The sequence below is a fragment of the Hordeum vulgare genome, chromosome 2H (assembly GCF_904849725.1).
Source record: "Hordeum vulgare subsp. vulgare chromosome 2H, MorexV3_pseudomolecules_assembly, whole genome shotgun sequence".
Classification (NCBI taxonomy): domain Eukaryota; kingdom Viridiplantae; phylum Streptophyta; class Magnoliopsida; order Poales; family Poaceae; genus Hordeum; species Hordeum vulgare.
This window is the reverse complement of record NC_058519.1, coordinates 158,847,943-158,857,202: the sequence shown is the minus strand read 5'-3', so window position 1 is coordinate 158,857,202 and position 9,260 is coordinate 158,847,943. Positions and strand designations below refer to the sequence as shown.

Here is a 9,260-nt window from a genome sequence, read left to right as displayed (position 1 = left end):
TGAGGGAAACTTCGGAGGGAACCAGCTACTAGATGGTTCGATTCGTCTTTCGCCCCTATACCCAAGTCAGACGAACGATTTGCACGTCAGTATCGCTTCGCGCCTCCACCAGAGTTTCCTCTGGCTTCGCCCCGCTCAGGCATAGTTCACCATCTTTCGGGGTCTGGACAGGCGTGCTCCAACTCGAACCCTTCACAAAAGATCAGGGTCGGCCAGCGGTGCGGCCCGTGAGGGCCTCCCGCTCGTCAGCTTCCTTGCGCATCCCAGGTTTCAAAACGCATCGACTCGCACGCATGTCAGACTCCTTGGTCCGTGTTTCAAGACGGGTCGGATGGGGAGCCCGCAGGCCGTTGCAGCGCAGTGCCCCAAGGGACACGCCATTCGGCGCGCGGGTACCGGCCGTGTCGACGACGGCAACCGGAGGCACCTAGGGCCCCCGGGCTTTGGCCGCCGACGCGGCCGACAACAGTCCACACCCCGAGCCGAGCGGCGGACCAGCAAGAGCCGTTCCGCATATGGCCGGGGCGCATCGCCGGCCCCCATCCGCTTCCCTCCCAGAAATTTCAAGCACTCTTTGACTCTCTTTTCAAAGTCCTTTTCATCTTTCCCTCGCGGTACTTGTTCGCTATCGGTCTCTCGCCTGTATTTAGCCTTGGATGGAGTCTACCGCCCGATTTCGGCTGCATTCCCAAACAACCCGACTCGTTGACCGCGCCTCGTGAGGCGACAGGGTCCGGGCCGGACGGGGCTCTCACCCTCCCAGGCGCCCCTTTCCAGGGGACTTGGGCACGGTTCGTCGCTGAGGACGCCTCTCCAGACTACGATTCGGACGTCACAGCCGCCTGATTCTCAAGCTGGGCTGTTCCCGGTTCGCTCGCCGTTACTAGGGGAATCCTTGTAAGTTTCTTCTCCTCCGCTTATTTATATGCTTAAACTCAGCGGGTAGTCCCGCCTGACCTGGGGTCGCGGTCGAAGCGACGTGCACTTCGTTCGCTGGGTCGTTTCGAGGCCATGATGCCGTCTACGCGTCGGATGCACTGCATTGATAAAGCGAGAACGCCCACCATGTGCTGTGTCCGACGCGGTACACCGGCAGCCCGATCTTCGGCCCACCGCCCCTTGCAGGACGAGGGACCATATGCCGCATCCCAATTCCCGAAGAGGGTGGTTGGGAGCGTGTTTTGGCGTGACGCCCAGGCAGGCATGCCCTCGGTCGAGTGGCCTCGGGCGCAACTTGCGTTCAAAGACTCGGTGGTTCGCGGGATTCTGCAATTCACACCAGGTATGGCATATCGCTACGTTCTTCATCGATGCGAGAGCCGAGATATCCGTTGCGGAGAGTCGTGTGGATTAAATATATTTCCAACACATGGGGACGTCAGCAAGCTAGCCATCTCCCCGGGTTAGGCACGGTGTTCCTTGACGCCTTCGGCGCCATGGGTTCTTTTACCACGAGCCCCCGCTCCTAGGAGTGGAGGCACTCAAGGAATTGGCCGAAGGACGGACAATGCCATCGTCGGAGGATTGGATGACGCGAGCACGGTCTGTTTTGGTCAGGGTCACGACAATGATCCTTCCGCAGGTGTCGTGGGTATAAGCCTGACAGTAGATGTGTAGGGTACGAATGAGATGGGCAGAGTCCTAGCTACGGCGAGGTTGTATGAGTTCAGGCCCCTCTATGGTGGAGGTAATAGCCCTACGTCTCAGTGCTCTTGGAGCTTGTTACCGAGTGTAATATGGAGTACAATGTTTTTCTAACCCTTTTACTAGTGGGGGAGGGCGGCTTATATAGAGTGCGCTGCCCTCCACAACGGTTCTGATTCAAGGGTCGAGTAGTGGCGATTGAATGCATGCGTTACACGTAACGTATGCTATAAATGCTAGTTAATGCACCCGAAAACGTACGACAGTTTCCCTCCAGGGAGGTTACGACGCACCGAGTGTATCCAGTCGGTAGGTCCGGTGTCCTCCGAGTCTTAGTCTCCGACTGGATGATTGTGGGCCCGTTACCGACTGGATGATGGGGGCACCTTAATACAGTCGGGCATACTTAAGGTCCTGTCCCTTGCGTGGGGGAGTCCTTGGGTAGGACCTGTAGGACAGGCCTATGACCCTACCCTAGGACTATGACCCCATCATTAGTCCCCGAATGGATTGGGGTTGAAACGTCAAAGCAGTGCGCGATGCTCAGATCCGACTGGACTAGGTTCGGCTTGGGCGTTGCTTGCCTCTATCCATTCTATCACTCCTGGCCAATGATCCGAATGAATGTGTTCTGCAGAAGGGACTGTCGGGAACCGAGTGCTTTCGCGGCATCTTTTGACACGACCGGTCAACTAACAGCGGCGGATTTTCCGGGATCTCAAATTTCGGGTTCCGCGCGCTTAGCGGGGGCGACGTCAGCGCGCTCGAGTAGCGCCTGACTCCTCGATCCTCGCGCCTTCAACTCTTCCGCCGATATCGCCGCGGCTGGTTGGGCGGATAAGATTTCGGGCCCGCTCGCCAGCGACCCAGTCGGTGTTCTATTTAACTCTGGCCGACGAGACCCTTCGGTTACGCTCGCCGAATCCCCTGCTCTTGCTTGCTCCGTCTTCCTCGCCACCTCTTGCGCTCATACACCTTTCCCTTCCCATCCTTCTCGAAAGCTCGCCATCGCCGCCATGACCAAGGGCCAGACCAACAAGATGGAGGCAAGGAAGAAGAAGGGCAAGGCGGCGGCAACGGCCATTGCCAGCGGGATGGATCCAGGGAGACTTTCTCCCCTCCACAGTGACGGAGGGGGACCTGCTGGAGCTGGTAGAGCACGGCCAGCTCGTGCATAAGTCTTGGAGGTTGCCGGTGGTCGATGAGATTGAGCCGGCACCACGGGAGGGGGAGCTCTTCTTGCTCCTCAGCCATGTTCACAGAGGTTTTTCTCTTCCCCCGCACCCCTTCTTCAAAGGCATCATGAATCATTTGGGTGCTCAACTCCATCACTTCCCTCCGAATGCCATTGCCCACCTTTCTGCCTTCATTGTTCTGTGCGAATGCTTTATCGGTTGCCCCCCTCATTGGGGTTTATTCAAACATATCTTCTCCGCCCGCTCTCAAACCATCAAACGTCTTAGTCGGTCGGATGACAAGACGCATCTCCTCCAGCTCTTCGGGAGTTTAGGGTTTCAGAAAAAGAGTCGGAGTAGCTACCCTGCTCTCTAGTTGAACGAGTCGGTTAGGAACTGGCAGTCGACGTGATTCTACTGCCAGGACATAGCCTGTTCGAACACGTCGACTGGGCTGCCTCCATTTAGTCTAGACCACCCTGCTTCACCCAAGCAACTCGCCCTCTCGAAAGCCGAGAGGAATGACATCCAGCCTTTGGTCGAGGCACTCGCGGATGTTGTCAGGAGGGGGGTCACTGGTATTGACCTGTTGGAAGTCTTCATCGGTCGGCGGATCCAGCCTCTACAAGCTCGCCACCATGCTATGTGGCTCTACACAGAGCTCGAGGATTCCACTCGGACCGTCGCGGTGGGCATACTCGAGGAGAAGGTGACCTCGATAGTGCTCCAAATCGCGGGACCTTGCGAGAACCCTAAAGGAGCTCGCCGAGTGGTGCCTTACAGCGCGGACAACCCGCCACCGAATCAGGTGAGTAGCATTAGCCGAATATATCGAACTGTTTTGATTTCAGTCGTTCATTTATATCCTCATGTGATGCTTAATGTTTCCGACTGAATCTCATGTAGGAATGGACCAACTGGTCCTCCCCTGTCTCTAACGGGGATCCGGAGGAGGAGGAGGAAGAAGGTAGCCAGGAGGGGAGCGTGGAGAGCGCTAAATATGTCTCCGAAAGCACGGAGTCGGAGGAGGAGGATAGCGAGGAGGAGGAAGAAGACGAAGAGCGCGACTCTCCGCCTGCACCGCCAGAACAGCGGAGTAAGCGTCGACATGAGCCTGTTGTCTCTTCGGCTCCCCCCGCGTTGTCGAGTGCTCTACCTACCGCTCCGGCGGTCCCGAGTGCTCGAGGCACGAAGAGGTCCAGGGACGCCCCCGCTGAGCCTGCAGGCCAATCTCCCAGGGCGCCCAAACCGAGTGGTCCCAAACCTCGGAGGGCTCTGCCGCGCATGAGGGTTGCCATCCCCGTCACATCCACGTAAGCGAATCCAACTCTCGGCTTTTTATGTTATCCGAGTGAACTCCCGCTTTACAAGTCGAATGGGCTTCACTTGACAGGGTCGCCACTTCTACAACCTCTCCGGTCCGCCAAGGGGATGACCCCATGGACACAGACAACGTCGTCTCGTCCCAGCCGGGTATGGTGTAGGAGAGTCAGGTGTTTTATTCCTGTAGACTGTACTATCCTTTTCTTTTTCTGAATCATCATGCTATTCGGCTTGTCAGGGGCGATTCACCCAGACGAAGATGGGCAAGGGAGAGCCGACCCGGCCGCGGAGCCTGTCGGGGAGCCTGTCCTTGAGGATGCTCCTCCTGCTGCTGCCCCTGCCGCCGACGTTCCGCCGACTGAAGTGCCTCCACCAACCGAACCAGCACCGGTGGGCGATGAACTGACTGGGGCGAATCTTGGGATGCCCCAGGATCTTCCTACGATTCCCGGTTCGTCGAATGTTGATTTCAGCATTCGGTGTGTCCCAGAGGAGTAGGTGGGAGCGGCCAAGGGAGCCATGATCCAAGCGGAGCTGATGACCGGGGAGGCCAAGAAGGCTTATGACTCCGTTGCGGCTTTGTACCAGCGGAGCTTGGAGCTGCGCGACGACATCCGAGTAAGTAGTCTAGTAAGTACTTACATTTCTTTTGTAACCCACTGGGTGTTGTCGTAGTTTGTTGTTTGCAATGGGTTCACTCCGAGTGAACCCACTGGGTGTAGTCCCCGAGACTTCTGTCGAGTGCTTGCACCGACAGTTGTCTTTATACATTTGGTCTTTATTTTTGTCGTGTCCGTAGACAAGATTTTTGAGTGCAAGTACTTACTGCAGTCGGAGCACTCTTGCGGTAAGAGTTCCCTAGAGTAAACTGCACACAGGTGGAGTAGCTTTAGCCTCGGAGGCGTAGGTGAAAACGTGCACCTCAATAGGGCAGACCTGCTTGAGGTGCATGCCAGTGGGGTCACTCTTAGTAAACCCACTGGGTGTAGTCCCCGAGACCGCTGTCGACTACTTGCGTCGGCAGGGGTCTGAAGAACGTAGCGTGTATTGAGAAAGTTGCTGATAACCCTTTGTTTCGTTTTGTAGAAAACTTGTGAGATGGGGAGCGCTTATTCAGCCTTGAAGGCTGAGAAGAACCAATGTGTTGGTGAACTAGAAGCCGCAACGCTCGCCATGGCTGGCCTGAAGAACGCGCTGGAAGTTTGAGAGAAATCCTTGGAGGAAGCGTTGGAGGCAAACAGGGCGTTGGTGGCGGAGGTGGAGAGGCTGAAGAAACAGAGGACTGAAGTGTACGATCAAATGGCTGCTCGGAATAAACGATGGACAGCTCAGGAGAAGTATGTGAACGAGTGGGCTGTCCAGATGATGAGTCGTCTGGCTGGTAAGTCTGATGATTTGTCGAGTGGTTGTATCTTGTGACGAACACTCGGTTTGTAATTTCTATTTGCTCGTTTGTTGCAGAATTTTGTGGTGACGCTGAAGCTGAAGCAGCGGCCGTGGAATGATCCATGAAGGTCAATGTGCCACTCAGCGAGGACGCCAACCGGAATCTACTCCGGGCTCATATCTGCGTAGGCAAAGTGGGTCCGTTCATCAACCGACTGAGAGAAATCTTCGGCCGCATTGAGAAGGAGCTTTGGCTGGAAGACGAGTCGCGGGAGAAGATGGAGACTCTGTTGGGGCGACTGGGGGAGATTCCGGCCCGAGTGCAATCTTGGAAAAAATGGGCAGCGCGTTGTGGTGCTGATGTGGCGCTGTCCTTGGTCCGAGTCCATTGCAAAGAAGTGCGGGAAGATAAGCTGAAAGCCTTGAAAGTCGCCAACACGAAGAAGCTTCAATTCGAAGACTTCATGGAGACATTCCTGGAGACTGCGACCCACATTGTTGATGGAATCGACCTGGATACCTTTGTGGAACCCTCCAGTCCTGACGCGGGCCCAGCTGACTCATGATCGAACTTTATCCTCGGTATGCCGAGTGTTTGCCTGTACGATATTCGGGCCACTTCTGTTGGCCGTCATACTTTTAAATCGGTGCGGGTAAGCTTGATCCGCACCGAGTCTGTTATCGTTTCTAGACTGTTGGAGTCACAACGAAAACACTTATTCTTTTGCTTGAATGCTGTTTGGAATTGAACACTTAATGTGTACTCGTAGAATATTAGGACTTAGGTGATTCATGATCAGTGCTAAGTTCTCGAGTGTAACGTATAGTGTACATTCGGAGGAGCGATTAGTACATAGGCGATGCAGGATCGAAGCTAAGTCCTCGAGTGTGACATGAAGTGCACACTCGAAGGAAGATTAGTACTTAGGCGATGCAGGATCGCAGCTAAGTCCCCGAGTGTGATGTGAAGTGCACACTCGGAGGAAGTTAACACTTAGGCGATGCGTGATCGCATCTAAGTCCCCGAGTGCGACGTGAAGTGCACACTCGGAAGAAGTTAACACTTAGGCGATGCATGATCGCAGCTAAGTCCCCGAGTGCGACGTGAAGTGCACACTCGGAAGAAGTTAATACTTAGGCGATGCAGGATCGCAGCTAAGCCCCCGAGTGTGACGTGAAGTGCACACTCGGAGATAGTTAATACTTAGGCGATGCAGGATCGCAGCTAAGCCACCGAGTGTGACGTAAAGTGCACACTCGGAGGAAGTTAATACTTAGGCGATGCAGGATCGCAGCTAAGCCCCCGAGTGTGACATGAAGTGCACACTCGGAGGAAGTTAATACTTAGGCGATGCAGGATCGCAGCTAAGTCCCCGAGTGTGACGTGAAGTGCACACTCGAAGGAAGTTAATACTTAGGCGATGCAGGATCGCAGCTAAGTCCCCGAGTGGGACGTAAAGTGCACACTCGGAGATAGTTAATACTTAGGCGATGCAGGATCGCAGCTAAGCCCCCCGAGTGCGACGTGAAGTGCACACTCGGAGGAAGTTAATACTTAGGCGATGCAGGATCGCAGCTAAGTCCCCGAGTGTGACGTAAAGTGCACACTCGAAGGGAGTTAATACTTACGCGATGCAGGATCGCAGCTAAGTCCCCGAGTGTGACGTGAAGTGCACACTCGGAGATAGTTAATACTTAGGCGATGCAGGATCGCAGCTAAGCCTCCGAGTGCGACGTGAAGTGCACACTCGGAGATAGTTAATACTTAGGCGATGCAGGATCGTAGCTAAGTCCCCGAGTGTGGCGTAAAGTGCACACTCGGAGGAAGTTAATACTTAGGCGATGCAGGATCGCAGCTAACTCCCCGAGTGCAACGTAAAGTGCACCCTCGGAGGAAGTTAATACTTAGGCGATGCAGGATCGCAGCTAAGCCCCCGAGTGCGACGTGAAGTGCACACTCGGAGATAGTTAATACTTACGCGATGCAGGATCGCAGCTAAGTCCCAGAGTGTGACGTGAAGTGCACACTCGGAGGAAGTTAATAGTTAGGCGATGCAGGATCGCGGCTAAGTCCCCGAGTGTGACGTAAAGTGCACACTCGAAGGGAGTTAATACTTAGGCGATGTAGGATCGCAGCTAAGTCCCCGAGTGTGACGTGAAGTGCACACTCGGAGATAGTTAATACTTAGGCGATGTAGGATCGCAGCTAAGCCTCAAAGTGCGACGTGAAGTGCACACTCGGAGATAGTTAATACTTAGGCGATGCAGGATCGCAGCTAAGTCCCCGAGTGTGGCGTATAGTGCAAAATCGGAGGAAGTTAATACTTAGGCGATGCAGGATCGCAGCTAAGTCCCCGAGTGCAACGTAAAGTGCACACTCGAAGGAAGTTAATACTTAGGCGATGCAGGATCGCAGCTAAGATCCCGAGTGCGACGTGAAGTGCACACTCGGAGATAGGTGTTACTTAGACGATTCGGGATCGCAGCTAAGTTTCTTTTTTTTGTGTGACCGTAGTCTGCAACCACGGAAGGACTCTGAACCTGCAAAAGAAATTGAATCTGCTGTATATCATTTCTCCAAAACTTGTTCGTTACACTGCTTCGATCGGCGATCACGTATAAAAACGCTTGAGGAGGTCTCCGTTCCACGCGCGGGGTTCGTCGGTCTCCTTCTGAATGTTGTAGAGTCTGTATGCTCCGTTGTTCAGCACCTTTGAAATGATGAAAGGACCTTCCCAGGCCGGAGCCAACTTGTGTGGTCTTTGCTGATCCACTCGGAGCACCAAATCGCCAGCCTGGAACGTGCGGCTTCTGACATGTCGTGCGTGAAAACGTCGCAGATCTTGCTGATAACTTGTTGAGCGAGTAAGTGCCATCTCGCGCTCCTCCTCTAGAAGATCGACTCCATCTTGCCTTGCTTGTTCTGCTTCGGCTTCGGAGAAGAGTTCGACTCGCGGGGCATTGTGAAGCAGGTCACTCGGAAGGACCGCTTCTGCTCCATAGACGAGGAAGAACGGTGATCGCCTTGTTGATCTGTTCGGAGTGGTGCGGAGGCCCCAAAGTACTGAAGGTAACTCGATTACCCATGCACCAGCAGCATGTCCTATCTCTCGCAAGAGCCGAGGCTTCAAACCTTGAAGGATAAGTCCATTTGCACGCTCAGCTTGTCCATTGGATTGCGGATGTGCTACGGAAGCAAAATCCACTCGGATACCTTGACTCGCGCAGAAACCTTTGAATCTGTCCGAGTCGAAGTTTGTCCCATTGTCCGTGATTATGCTGTGAGGCACTCCGAATCTGGAGATGATGTCTCTGACAAACTTCACGGCTGTGGAGGCATCGAGTTTCTTGATGGGCTTGGCTTCTATCCACTTTGTAAACTTGTCGACTGCCACCAACAGATGTGTGTAGCCTCCTTGGCCTGTCTTGAATGGTCCGACTGTGTCTAATCCCCAAACTGCAAACGGCCACACAAGTGGGATTGTCTTTAGTGCAGATGTTGGCTTGTGGGACTTGTTGGAGTAGAACTGACAGCCTTCGCATCGATCGACCATAGCTTTGGCCATTTCGTTAGCCTGCAGCCAGAAGAATCCAGCCCTGAACGCCTTGGCGACGATTGCTCTTGAAGAAGCATGATGGCCGTAGGTTCCCGAGTGGATATCCTCTAGGATCAACTGTCCTTCCTCTGGGGAAATGCAACGTTGGAGAACGCCTGAAACACTCTCCTTATAC

General features: G+C 54.3%; 2 non-coding genes across 2 annotated transcripts in view; both read right to left on the bottom strand.

The window, feature by feature from the left end:
- The window catches only part of LOC123433861, a 3,388-nt gene extending 2,422 nt beyond the window's left edge, over positions 1-966 (bottom strand). The window contains exon 1 of the ribosomal RNA XR_006625162.1: positions 1-966. This exon is cut by the window's left edge and continues 2,422 nt beyond it. This is a non-coding gene — a ribosomal RNA (28S ribosomal RNA).
- Positions 967-1,187: 221 nt separating this feature from the next.
- Positions 1,188-1,343, bottom strand: LOC123433617. Its single transcript, XR_006624965.1, has one exon. It is a non-coding gene; the product is annotated as a 5.8S ribosomal RNA (ribosomal RNA).
- Between the last annotated feature and the right edge of the window lie 7,917 nt (positions 1,344-9,260).